Source organism: Aedes aegypti, chromosome 1 (genome assembly GCF_002204515.2).
Source record: "Aedes aegypti strain LVP_AGWG chromosome 1, AaegL5.0 Primary Assembly, whole genome shotgun sequence".
Lineage (NCBI taxonomy): Eukaryota > Metazoa > Arthropoda > Insecta > Diptera > Culicidae > Aedes > Aedes aegypti.
The window spans coordinates 216,467,440-216,481,758 of NC_035107.1; the positions used below are offsets into that span (position 1 = coordinate 216,467,440).

A 14,319-nucleotide genomic window follows, 5' to 3' on the forward strand; every position below is an offset into this window, starting at 1 on the left:
TTTTATAATTTTGAATCATTAATTTTTCAGTGTAGAAAATGTTTTTTTTTATTTTTTCAATATTTTTTTTCTAAAACGTCAGGACATTTCACGACAGTCCCCCATACAACACTTTTTTTGTAGGTCTTACCGTTTTCGAGTTATACTGATTTATAAAAAAAAGTAAAAAAAACATTGACCCCTTCCAAATGTTAGTCTAGATCGATTTTGAAAAAAAAAACAAAATATGCAAAGTATCTTAAATAGTTTCACATACTTTTGACACCCAGAAAGTTTCAATGAATTCTGAAGGGGTGCTGCCAATTCCTTTGTCGAGTTGGCGTGAAATCCGTCCACTACACTACATCATTCATTATATGTCATCGAGTTGAGTTTTATAACACGTTTTAAACATTAGGATGTGCATACATTTTTGGTGCACATATGGTCGGGGTTCTGCTAAACCGCACCAAGTGCCATTTTTTCCCAAATTGAGTTTTATACACCAAAGGCCTTAAATAATCATAATCTCTCTACCATAAAAATATCAAGTGATTTGAACAATCCCTTGTAATCTTAGATCATAAATTTTGTTTGGAAGGACACGTAAAACTGTAATTTTGTTCAGCCAGAGTGAACCATAAACCAACGCACGTCATCAGAGGGAATTCATTTTTCAGATTTAAAGCTATGTTTTTACAATTTCCTTCTATATTCTTACAATTTATCCATTTCAGGCAACTCATAGAAACAGAGGCCAGTGAAATTGGGCAGCAATCGAATAATTAAAATTGAATATTGTTTCGGTGGCGTTGATCTATTTTCTTTGAAATTTTATCCAGCCACACCGCACTAAGTACTGTTTATCTGAAAATCACATTTAGACATGAAGTAAAGGCATTTACATACCATAAATTCTTGCATTTATCAATCCACACAGAAGCCGTAATGAAAAAACGAATTAATTTAATCTGTTACTGTGTGAACAACTCAGGTGGACTTGGTGCGTTGTTCAGAAAATGGCATTTTCGCCATCAAGCCCCGTCAGACAAAGTGCACATTACTTGATTCAAGTTTATCACCATTCCTTCATGAAGTGAAGATGACCTAGTAGTAGCACACTAGATTACCACTCAGAAGGCACGATTTTGAATCCCGCTGAAATTTTTTTTTTCTGATTTTCTATCCAATGGTGATGGAAATCAAACAACTTTTAGATTCTGTGGTTATTTTTATATTGCAGTAAAACATCAGCAGGTCAATGTATATCTGAAATGATGGTCATTCCTGGTGAACACTTCACGCATTGAACTGTGAACTTGATCAGCAAAGCTGCACCAAAAGGGAGCAACTTGGTGCACTTTGGCAGAGCGAATTCATAGTTTTCTTCGATCATTAGGATTTATGTATGAACACGTGAGAACCTTGATTCAATACATACGAATCCTGCCCATAAACACTTGTGTCATGGATTCCAACATACACGGTGATGATGAGCATCATTTGTCTCCCATTTTACTTATGTTGTTGAAAACTGTGAAACACATCCAACCATACCGAACCAAGAACCATATTTTTCAATTTTTGTTCAGCCAGAGTGAACTGAGTGCTTCATATTGTTTAATGAAATCCAATTACATCGTTAATTTTGGATGATTTACTAGTATATTTAATTTAGGTGTACTTATTGAACACTGCTAATCGCATGTGAGCGATAAAAAAAAATAAAATTATTGTCCGCGATAAACTAGTACAGAAAAAGACTTTAAAGTAAAATATCTCGGAATAAAGATTTTGGCACTTGGTGCGGTTTAGCAGAATCCCGACCACATAGAATTTAATCTTGGTTAGAACGAGCGTTGGGGAGCAAAAAGACTTTCTGAGCTACCCGTATCTATCCACATTCTATTAAGGCAAATTCAATCGATCTCAACATCTTCTGCGCATCTAGTTGTGTGAAGCAGATTTGATGTTCTTGTATATCTAACTCGATATGGTTCGATGTACCGATTTTCAGTATACCTACCTCAACAAGCATCGTATATCTAATGAATTCCACAAGCGGCACTCATTGCATTTCCGAAATATCGAAAGTTGATTCAGCTTTATAAGCCGTATGACCAGTTCAAGTGCTATGGCGTTATCTTCATTATTCTTATCGTCAGTGATACAAGATAACATTTTGAATGAAATGCTTATCTCTATGAGCGTATCTAATACAAGATTTTTTAAATGATATGTCTTATCAAATAAAGTAACGTTCAGGCAATGCGATGTTAATATAATATGGAAACATGTAAATTGATATGTATTTTTTATCAAAGCATAAGTTGCTCAAAATCATCCCTAACCTAAACTGTCCATACTCGCATAACAATCCCATTTATATAGGAAATCCCATAGCATATGGGACTGTTATGCGAGTATGGGCAGTAAAATGGCTATTACAACTTTGACAGCGTTGGCCGTTGCAAAGCTGAGCCATCAGATTTCTTAATCACGGCGAACAAACGCAAATAGGTTGTCAATCTTAAGCCACCGCAATCACTCTACCCAAATCAATTTCATAGTTTCATCATCCCTCACTTCCATTATTTCCAATTCTAAAGTTTTATAACCGTTGAAAATATGCACATCATTGCACCCTTTGGCGCGGAAATTGCACTTGCATAGAACCACTCGGGCTTACCATATATAAGCACAAGCCTCTTGCGCATTCAAAAGAGGTTGCACTTGAAATGTAAGAACTTCTTTTGTTGACCTGTCCGTGTCGCGGTGTCATGTTGCAGGCACCTATACGGCGGTGGTGAAGCGAAGCGAGTCTGCATCTGCAGATTCGTTGCAATGTCAAAGAAATTGCGTAATGACGACTGAGCCGCGGCTGACTGGTGCCCTTTCGTTATACCTGTAGAGGAGACTGGGGAGACTTGATCCTCGGGGGAGCTTGATTCCATCCTCTTTTCACGGAATCTAAACCAGTTGTATTTAAATGGGATAAATACGAAAAAAAAAACAATGATAAAACCATACCTCCTCTACAAGAACAGTGTTTCAATTATTGGCGCAAGAATTTTTGCAGGGAAATTTTAAATGAATCATGATTTCCATACATTTGAATGATAGAAGGATTGGAAATCTATCAATTGGTACGTTAAGTACGTTAAAATCACAAATTTCTTGATTTTATTAGCAGTTTTTTTTGCCTTAGGTGTACCACACATTTTCCCTAGTTCTCACTTAATTCGGAATGTTTAAACAACTACCGAAAAACTTAACATTACATGTACTTTGACAATGGATTAAATGGACAAATTAAAATGAAATTTGCGAAAAAATTACACGTCTTCTTGGTGAGCTAAGCTGAGGAGCAGGATCTGTCTCAGTGAGGCCTTAAATGCCAAGAAGAAGAAGAAGAAGAAGATGGTATGAAAAAAACATTAGTACATGTGTTCATATCATGGGATCAAGTGTTACCTAGCTTCTTTAAACGCTCAATAAAACATGTCGTTGGGAAAAACGAAATTTTGAGTACTTCAAACGCAATTTAGAACCATTTTGTAATGTATGATCTTGCAAAACATGTTCACTTGAGAGACTGTCCAGAAATCTCGTCAAACGATGATTTCCATATAGCGTTCCTGCCGCATTAGGAAAACGGGACCAAATCTCCCCAGTCTCCCCTACACACTTTGGAACCTTAAGTGCATAGCCACTCAACTGCAAGCGCACAAGCCAAGTCCACGTGCTCAACAGCATAACGCAACCGTGGGCTTTTGAGAGACAGATGACCCATATCTCGAGCGAGTTGATCCCAGCAAAAATTACTTCTTTGCTGATTAATCATTGTGTGTCGCGTCGGCGTTGAACTTCACCGGCACATTGCATTGTAAAACTGTGACCATCTGTAGTAAACAAAACCTTGCTGTTATACATACCTACTTGTACGAACAACGGTTGGAAACTAAGAAGCAGTTTTTTATGTTCGCTTTTGTTGCTTTTATTTCGACAAGAAAGTGGGAAACCCGTTTCAACAGTGAAGGTCAGAGCACGCCGGAGAGGACGAAGGTTTTGTACAAATCGTGCACTTGATAACGTGAGGTTTCTAGTTTCCGAGAAAATAAAACTTATTATTTTTTCGGGAATGATTATCATGAAGGTCGAAAATTTAAAATCTTCCTTCGGAACGTAACCAGTTGGTAATATTGACCCTCCTCCGACCAGCCCTTCCCATAATCGGTTAAATATTGATTACGAAGGTTAATGGACTCAGGGCTGGTAGCGAGACCACGTGAAGAACAAAAGAGACTAATTAACCCCTCTACCGGCAGCTTCATATTTTATCGCAAAAAAAAAAAAAAAAATTCAAATCGCTATAACTTTTTACATAGTTTGTTGATATTTTTGTACCGTAATCCGGGGTATCATTGATCAGCGGGGTAACATTGATCGGAATGACCCATCTCCTAAAAAGTTCGTATCGCCATTTATTGATGGAACATTTCCAAATCATGAATGGTGCTTCTCTTTTTTATATTCATAAGCTAATGAAAGTGAAGATTTTTGCGTAAATTGCGTTTACCTTTTGCGTAAATTTGTCAACTTTTCGAAACAATTATTTCAATGGGTAGGGATGATACTACCGAACATTCATGTATCACACAAGTTCTGCTAACGATATGAGCAAGGAAAGTGTGGTTCTTACTAAAAATGGCATCGCCGAAAACGATTCCGTTGTCAAAACTTTCATAAGTATGCTCAATTAGGCAACATTAACGAATTACTGTAAAGAATATAGAATTCCCTTAGGAAATTGCCTACCTTTAGGCGTATTCCGTGATTCGAGGTATTTTTAATTTCAAAATAACTCAAAAAGTAAATGACTTGTGAGCGTTTGGCCTTCATATTTGGCTTCGGGGGCCATGATTTGAGTAAGTAATGACATTTTCAATATTACCGAACATTGTTCACATAGGTGATCAATGTTACCCCAAATCAGCTTAATTAAAAAAATCACTTAAAACATTTTTTTAAACATGCTTAAATCTTTCAAAAAAGAAAATGTTGTATATAGTCTCGACCTATGGGTGGCAGTACTTGTTTTAAAAATATAAAATTTGCAACATTTGCATTTTCAAACAAAATATTTGAGAAATATTCAAAAAAATGATCAATGTTACCCCGGATTACGGTACCATGTTTTTACAAGTTCTCAAAAAACTCTTCTAGTTTAAGAATACGTATTGTAAAACGGGGTCACTTTGATAGTGAGAGATCCACAACATATTAAACGAAATAACGAAGTTTCTGTTAATCAGTTAAGCAAAACGAATGCAAAAGTAGAAAGTATTAGTATGACACTTCATGTCAAAGCTACTTTTGTTGGAATCAAGTGCATTTGAGAATTTATATGCAAATATTAAAAATTTATAACATTTTAGGATTTTTTCAACACTTACAAACAATCTGTTCTGCGATCACTATTTGATGAAGTCATAATGAGTTCGTCACTTATCCTTGACAGCCTAGTTATAGTAGAACTTGAATTCGGTCTCAAATCTCTTAGCAAATACCATTTTTACGAACTGGGACCATTTTTGTAATCTGGGTCAGAAATTTCCATATAGCGTTAAACGCCCTATAAATGTTCCATAATTCATTCAATTTTGTTCGACTATCAAAGTTACCCCAAAACAGAAAAACGACTTTCTATTATATGAAAAATTATAGGGAAGGTGTACCAGTTATGGCCGTAGTGGTTCCCTATTTGGCCATATGTGAAATTTTGATAACTTTCACATTTCAAATCTTTTTAAATATTTTAACATCAAAATATATCTTAAATCTAACTACTACAACACACAAAAATTTTCAAAATTTGAAGACATTCCAGTAATTACGTATGGCGAAATAGGGAACCACTATGTCCATAACTGATACAACTACCCCCATTTAGAATAAATCTTTTGACAAACTATCAACTGCAATCTATAGTTAGGATACCAGTACTTGTTTTAAAAATATAAATTATAATTCTTTGAAACAACATGTATAAATATTCAAGTTTTCTTCGAAAAAAACTATCAAAGTTACCCCGTTTTACGGTATTGATATTAATCATTGGTGATCTGGTTTTGAAGATATTCCGATCTTCCTTGGGGGACCGACATTCTCTATATAAAATGTCTTTACGTCAATTTATCAATAATATAAAATGTGCGCTATATAATGCCAGGTGATAAGGAGTTACTCTGAAAAAATCATACAAATCGGTTTAGTATTCTTGGAGATAGGGAAAGTGTACCAGTTATGGCCATAGTGGTTCCCTATGTGGCCATATGTGACATTTTGATAACTTTCACATTTTAAGGCTTTTTGAATGCTTGAAATCTAACTACTACAACATACAAACATTTTCAAAATTTAAAGACATTAAAGTAATCACGTATGGCGAACCACTATGTCCACAACTGGTACACTTACCCTATCTGAATACAGTCGAATTTCGTTCGTTGCACTATCTTTAAGTGGGCTACGTTTTAATTGGGCTCCCGTTAGTTGGGCTATAGCCCACCTAAAACGAAGGCAAACGTCATTTTCTGACATGACACGCCATTTATCAATGTTGGTAGCTCTGTTTTTCTTTTGTTCTATGTTATTTGACAGCTCAAAACTCAGCCCAATTAGTGAAAGTCTTGCAAAATTTATATCTCAAAAGATTTTTCAAAAAAAACAAAAAATCAAATCCGTAAATTTTCAGGAATATATTCAATGATTTTTCTATAGATTTTCTTAGGAATTTGTCCAATATTTTTGTTAAGAATATCTTCAAAAAATCAACCAAAAATTCCTGTAAGGATAACTTTAGGAATTTCTTCAAAGACTACCAAAAATTGTTCAAGGAAGATCGAAATGAATTTCTACAGGAGTTCCAGTGATTCTTTTATAATTTCATTCAAGATTTTCGTTCACACTTGAAAACCAAGAACTCAATTAATAATCAGCCTATGAAAATAACCAGAGCTTACTTCACATTTTTCTTTTGTAGTTTTTCAGGAAATTTCAAAACGTTTTTTTTAATAGAAACTCTTTTTATATTTCTTCAAGATTCTACCTATGAAATTACCTCAGTAACCTCCAGGAATTATTCCAAAGATTTCTCTCTAGAGATTTCTGCAAGATTGCTTCAGGGATTCTTTCATAAACTACCCAAGAAAGTTTTTAAGGAGTTTATCCATAAGTTCCTTCAGCGTGTCAATGAAGTTTTTCATATATTATTGTAGGCATTCTCGTTAAAGGGAGATCTATCTAAAGTAAATCCTAGAATAATATCTGATAAACTAAGAAAGCCTTGAAGAATTTTCTAGAAAAAAAAGCTGCCAAATTCTGGACAATATTCTGTAAGCTATCTGGAATAATTACTAAGAAACCACAGGTGAAATCAAGTTATTTGTGCAGAAATAATTGAAAAAAATGCAATAATGACTTTAGTAGCATTTTTCATGGAAGCTAGTATAGTTAGTGGCTGAGAGAGACTCGCGAAGAGGAAAAATATCAACGTCATATGCAGCCCAGATTCCCCTCTCACGAAACGTCAAATGCAGCCCACCGTTTTTATGGCTGAAAAAGTGAAAAGTATTGTGTTCAAAGTAAACTGTTATTAAGAAGTTCAGTCGGCGGAACAGTTTTTTCCAAAGTTACTGATAAATCTAAGCAGAAGATTAATTATTTCTAATGTCTGCTACGTTTGCTGGCATGAAATTTCACTCAAACGGCTATTTATGATTCGATGTGATGCAAACTCAATCATTTTTTGCTGAGAGGATCATGTGCATGCGCATAATTGGTATAAACACAAAGTGGAATAAGAAAAAAACTCAGCAATCACAGAAAAAGAAGACCGTCTTCGCGAGTCTCGTCTCAGGTTAGTGGTAGTCAGGCCCATGGCACGGGACGACTTTTAGCGTAGTCAACATCTCCATGTGTTTACTCATTTTCGGATAATTTGAATCGAGAGTGCAATCAGAATGCGAAGTTTTGTTTAATGTTTATGATCCATAATCGAGCAAGTGTCGCAATCAAATCACTGATTGCTTGCTTGGAGGCTTGCAGGATGCCTTTTAATGTTTGCTCTCCTTCCAAAACCATCGATATGTTGAATGTGCTTCAACTTTTCGGCACATTTTTAACTGATTTAATAATATCAAAAATTGATAATCAAACCATAGCAAACAATTAAACAAAACAATGGTCTTTATTTTCACAGTTCTTACAACTGACAGTGGGCGATATTCACTTATCGCCCGGGACATCCTTGCTACGAAGAACACTGTGTATCGATATATGATTGTCATGGGCCTGGTGGTAGTACATTCGTCCATGAGTTATTCTAAGAATATCTTCCATAAATTCCCGTAGAAATTTCTACAGGAGTTTCTGGATGATTCCTTGCAGCAAACCCAGCAGAAATTGCAAGTAACCATGCTGCTCAAGCTGCAATTCATGCATATAAACCGTGGGCATGACTGTATTACTACAATTAAAGTGGATTAAAAGGCAGGATTTGTGGGGCAACTGTCAAATTGAATTTATATATTATAGTGGGTCCTAATGAAGTTTTTCGAAACGTGTATTTCGAAAGATCAAGCTGAGAGTCGTGGATTCTTTTCGTAAAGGAAATTTTCTCGATTTCCCAGAGCATGGACACTTTCCATGCTTGCCAGACGATGTACAATTGCAAAAATAATCAATTGGCAAACTAAACTCCCAGTTAAGCTGAACATCGCGGAATCCAAATCCAAAGATGGCCGTCACAATAGTCGACTTGTGACCCTACTCGCGTTTTCAAAGGCAAGAAACTGGGGAAACAGTAGGTAAACGTTCCTGATTTTCTTGTTTTAAGCTTTCTACTAGTGCACAAAGCCAAAATAAAAAGTGCACTGTTGTTGGATGCTTCCTTCTCGAGATTAGTGCATTCGAAGTTTTAGTGCAATCTTAGAAGTTAGATTCCAATATGTTTCACCTTAATAACTGTGTAAGTTCTCATAAGAATACTTAGCTGAGAAGCAGACTCTGCTTTAATTGGGACGTAACGCCGAGAAGAAGGAGATTCTTCTTCCTTCGGGCGTTACGTCCCAACTGGAACAGAGCCTGCATAAAAAAGCTAAAAGAAAAAGTTCTTGTTTCTGTTCATGTTGTTCGCATTTTACCTTGCTCATATTAACCTTCGGGCTGTCGCGCTATTGTACTTTGTATAACAGCTGTGATTTAAATGCTATCATTTTACAACAAAGATATCTATCGACACCAAACCAAAATGTTTTTATCAAGAATCTTCTTAAGAACAATGCTCAACTGTTTTTGTTTACAGTAGGGAGCCGGCCGGATATCCTATTCTTGGCACTTTTGATTCACTTCGGCAGTGGGGTTTTTTGAAAGCTACACCCAAGTAATCAGTAAGCACGATAATGCGGCACGGTAACAGCATTATATGCGCATATAGGGTAATCATTTGATGCATGTCAGTTTTATATACGCATATAATGCTATTATAATGCCAGAAAAGGCGAAATAGCGTGCCATTATAGTGCCAAGATATAATCGTGCTTCTCTGCACCACTAAGGCTGATATAAGACCACGTGAGAAACGTCAGTTGTTTTCGCCAGGTTTTTAGGGCGAATATTTTGTGCTTTCGCGTACGCAGCCAGAGAGCTTTCGCGTATGCGGTAAATAAATGAATGAATGAAAACGGAACCCTCTAATAGTATGCAAAAAATGTAATAAAATGATACAGATAGTACTTCTCCGTATCAGACACATTCGTTTTAATAGTTTTCATCCTTTTGAGGACTTCAAATTGCCACGTTTTGATCCTCGTTTTATGATGTTAAAATTCCTCATTTTGCGTCTCGAACCTCCGACACCCGTATTGTTGAGTTGTTGTCCTGCTCCTTTGCTCCTACGGCCACATAAGATGAATAGTATTGGAAAGAAAAGTGACCAATTTAAACCATCACTTTTCCCCGTCATAAAACCTGCAATTGTAGTAGTGAGATGATTTATGTTTGACTCCCTCTTACCACTATATGCAAACACAAAGCACGTGGTATATCTGTCAAAACACTGGATGGCATTTAAACATGCCCTGTATTCGAATATAAAGCCAATATTGTGCTTATTTAATGCCTGTATGCATCGGGCTTAGAAGCATTAATGATGCTGTAATAGGGTTTCTATGCAGCGGAAGTGCTGTTATAAAGTGTGTAAGCATTTGTGGTGCTATTATAATGCATGTACGCATCTATGATGCTGATTAAGGGCTTATTACTAGTGCTTATGGTTACTTGGGCAGAGCGCATATTTGGTCACACTATGCGTCATACTGATGCCCTTCTTATTGCAAAGTTTCAGACAATTCGGCCGCATGTAGGCCCTTGATCTTCTAAACCACTTTGTCGAAGACGGTTGTTCAATATTTAATATATATCGCGAGGTATTTCCCCAACTAACATTCACTCATTTAACAAACACCATTATAGCAGTTTTATTCAGCATCATGTTTAATAACATTTTAATAATCTTCATGGCCAACCTTTGTTCAGGCGTTGTTCACACAAATTTGGAGAAACTTTAAAGCATGTCGTTGAATTCCAACTTTATTTTTCAGCTTTCAAAACGTTTTACAAGAACTTAGTTTAGCTTTTATACGACTGGTCCAAAAATAATTAAAAACAAATAAAAACCAAAACAATATTTTTTAGGCGCTTCAAATGTAGTGCACACAATCATCATGACATAACAACCATATTTAATCGCCTGGATACTGGATTCGAACTCAGAGACCTTCCAATCGTCAGCGGTATGCCTTGCCATCTGCGCCATCCTATAATTGATTAATAAATCGTCCAGTGCAAAATATAAACCTCTCATAGCTGAATATTGATCATGTTTGAGCTTCTATTCGACATCGTCTAATCAACACATGGTATGCTAATCAACAACTGAACAAGCATATTATTCAATTGCTGTTTAGTGCTGATCCAAGCTGAATTCAGTCGGCTATTTTTAGCGCACAGTGAGAAAATTTATGTCAATAATGGTCAAAACTAATTTTTATTTACACGAAGTGAAATCAGTTTGAAATGATAAAGGTGAATATGCATCGAAACCAAACCTCAAATTTTCAAGAGCACAAATCTAGAGAACCAGACAGCGCAGCGGTTCGAGCTGAAAACCTAATCGATTGGTCACACGCTGGTGGTTCAGCTTGAACGGATGTTTAGTTCTCTAGATTTGTGTTCTTGAAAATTTGAGGTTTGGTTTCGATGCATATTCACCTTTATCATTTCAAACTGATTTCACTTCGTGTAAATAAAAATTAGTTTTGACCATTATTGACATAAATTTTCTCACTGTGCGCTAAAAATAGCCGACTGAATTCAGCTTGGATCAGCACTAAATCTAATTTCTTAATAAGTTTTAGTTTGATCAAAACTTAAATTTGAATGATTCATCAACTTAAATTGAAATTCATTTATTTTATAAATTATTTTTGTAATTATTAATTATATTATTGATTTCTATTTTTCATAAACCTATTATGCATCAAAGAAATAGTCTTCTGTATGAATATATTTAAATCATTTGAAGTGTTCTGAGGACTATGTGCCAGAATAGAAAAATGTTCGAATACCTTGACGCGTGGGATTTTTTTTCAGAAATGGCCAAGTAAATCATTTTTCTTAGATCGCACTATTCAGTTGTAAAGAAATGTAATTTCAAATGTAGCTCGCTATAGAAATTTATTTAATCAATTCTGTCAAAGAATTTTCAACTTTTCTTGTACGGAACAACATCCCGAGCAGGCGAAAAAAGCTTAGCAATAGCAAATTATAATATGGATAGCTAAAAGTGATATTAACTTTATAGATATAATATATAAAAGCTCTGGAAATGACATCCAAAATTAACTACATACAAAGAACATACAAAATTTTGATGTTTTCTTCAGATCTTTTATGTCAATCAAGTCAAAATCACACTTTGTTTGTCAGTACTTCGCTCCTACTAGGAATACTTAGCTCAAATGTTTTTTTTTTTGTTTTTCAAAATAATCCTACATTTCTGGAGGCTGACCATGTATATTTTATGAACAGCTATTTAAAAAGTTTCGAGAAAGCATAATTATAAGCTTTGAATATCATTCGGAACTCAACACGAATTTCGGATATTTTGTCCATTTTATGAAATTTTGCTATAGTGTGATCGCTTTTACAAGGCTTATTTATTGCTGGACAATGTGTTTGTTAATCATCATTTTGGCCTCTATTAGATCAACTGTTCTTATAATATACTGAAGCTGAGTTAGGATTTTATAAGATTCTTATTCAGCTCTTATTCATGCTTGTGTTAAACATGTGGAAATAGCTGAAGTGCGACGCAAGTAAAACGTTAGTTCGTCTTCTGAATATCCTTTTATACATATACATTTGTTTAGTGGAATATTGGCTTTTTAATTGGGGGAAACATGTCTTGTTTAGCTCATTAGTAAAACAATCTTGACTAGTCGAATGAGAATCTTTGGAAACGTTTAATAAGTGGCGATTCAACTTTTGTTCATTCTAATGCATAACGTTGAACATTGACCTAAGTTTGTGTTAAAAAAGCACCTTCTCAGCTCTTTATAGAGCAAAATTTTTATTCAGCTGTCATTACCAATATTGAACAATAATTAAACATGCATGCTTGTTTGTGGCTCTGAATTGTTAGTTGGGTCATGTTGAACATGAACACTTTCAAGAATTCTGTTAGAGTTCTGAAAAAAAAAACAACTTTAGTTTCGCAAATTGTTCTATAAATTGCACGTGCTTCCAAAATTTTCTCAGCAATTCCACCAAGGTTTGATTTTTACAAATATGCTTGAAGAATGATCCAGGAGCTATAATTGCAATATAGCAGAAGAAAATAAAAAAAGGAGTAATATAATCTTTCAACAGATCTCCTAATTTTGTCAACGTAATTAGTAGGAAGATCGTTCATAGATTCATCAATGTAATTTGTTAAACATGCTTGCAATACCTTCAAAAAATTATTGAAAGATTCCTTAAGAAATCATTTATCAAATTATGAATTACTAGATCCTGTTAGAGAATTTTCCATGAACTTAAGGAATTCTTCCAGCCGTAAGAGATAAAAGAGCAGTATGGGAAGAAGTACTGGAGGAAGACAACGAAGCTTATACAAACTTGGTTACGGAGTACATAGAATATCTTGTCAGGGATGGAGTATGGGGAAGAGAAGAGAGTATTTTAGCCATGAAGGAAATTCTGAAAGTGAATATAAGAATTTTCAGCCCCCACTATGAACCACTTGAGTTTATATTTCGAGATAGAACAAACGAAACTGTTTCAATGGGGTAAGCGAGGAGAAACGGAAGATGAGGACGAAGGTATAACGAATAATCAGCAATATAGCATGGAAGGAAAAAATGATGAGGCAGGTCCAAAAAGGGAAGATGAAAAGGAGGAGGAGGATGAAGAAGTTACAGAGGTGGAAGTTTTAAATAAAATGTGGTTGATGCATATGAAAGAAGGAAGAATTAGATTCAACAGATTAAGGGCTATTTTGTGATGGAAAATCTTATTAGAAACACATCCACTAAAGTGTGCTTGCAACAAAGTTTCTTCAATCTTTTGCATCTCAAGATCCTTACAGCTAACCAAAGTTTGATTGTGAATTCAACCGCTAGATAACGCTAGTAACATTTTTTTCAATCTCCAGTATCTCGATATATGTACTGGAAAACTAAAGATTCGGGGCTAACGGTGGAACCTAATTGAAGAATAATCCGATAGATGGCGCTATAGTGATACCTCCATAACTTTTAATTTTCATAATCTTTATATTGAGCTCTAGAACCATATTCAAAGTTGGCTTTCATAGCTTCCCTTATAGTCTCCTGAAGCGCAGTTGCATTGGTTTTATATTATTATTAGGGTAAAAGCACCGGTTTTGGCCAGTCTAAGAGAGAATGTCAATAAAAATTATATGGAAAGCCGTATTTATACTACAAATATATCAAATGCAAGCTTTCAATTCATATTATGTATGTAAAATGTCGAAACTGAGCTGAAACCATTTTTTCGCTTTGAAAATCTCATTGGTCAATATAGGCCATCAGAACCAGTTTTGGCCAGAGATTTAACTTTGGTTCCTAAATTGGCCAATCACATTGATTTCTCACGAGAGTGGCCAAATTAGGAGTACTCTGGCCAAATTAGGTGTATGGGAGTTAAAATTATAAGGAAAATAATTGTTTTTCTTGTGTTTTGAATCAATTGAGA

At 35.2% G+C, this 14,319-nt stretch overlaps 1 protein-coding gene across 1 annotated transcript in view; it reads left to right on the forward strand.

The window, feature by feature from the left end:
* The window catches only part of LOC5569225 (alpha-tocopherol transfer protein-like), a 37,837-nt gene that overhangs the window by 21,789 nt on the left and 1,729 nt on the right, over positions 1-14,319 (forward strand). The gene's annotated exons all lie outside the window — the stretch shown is intronic.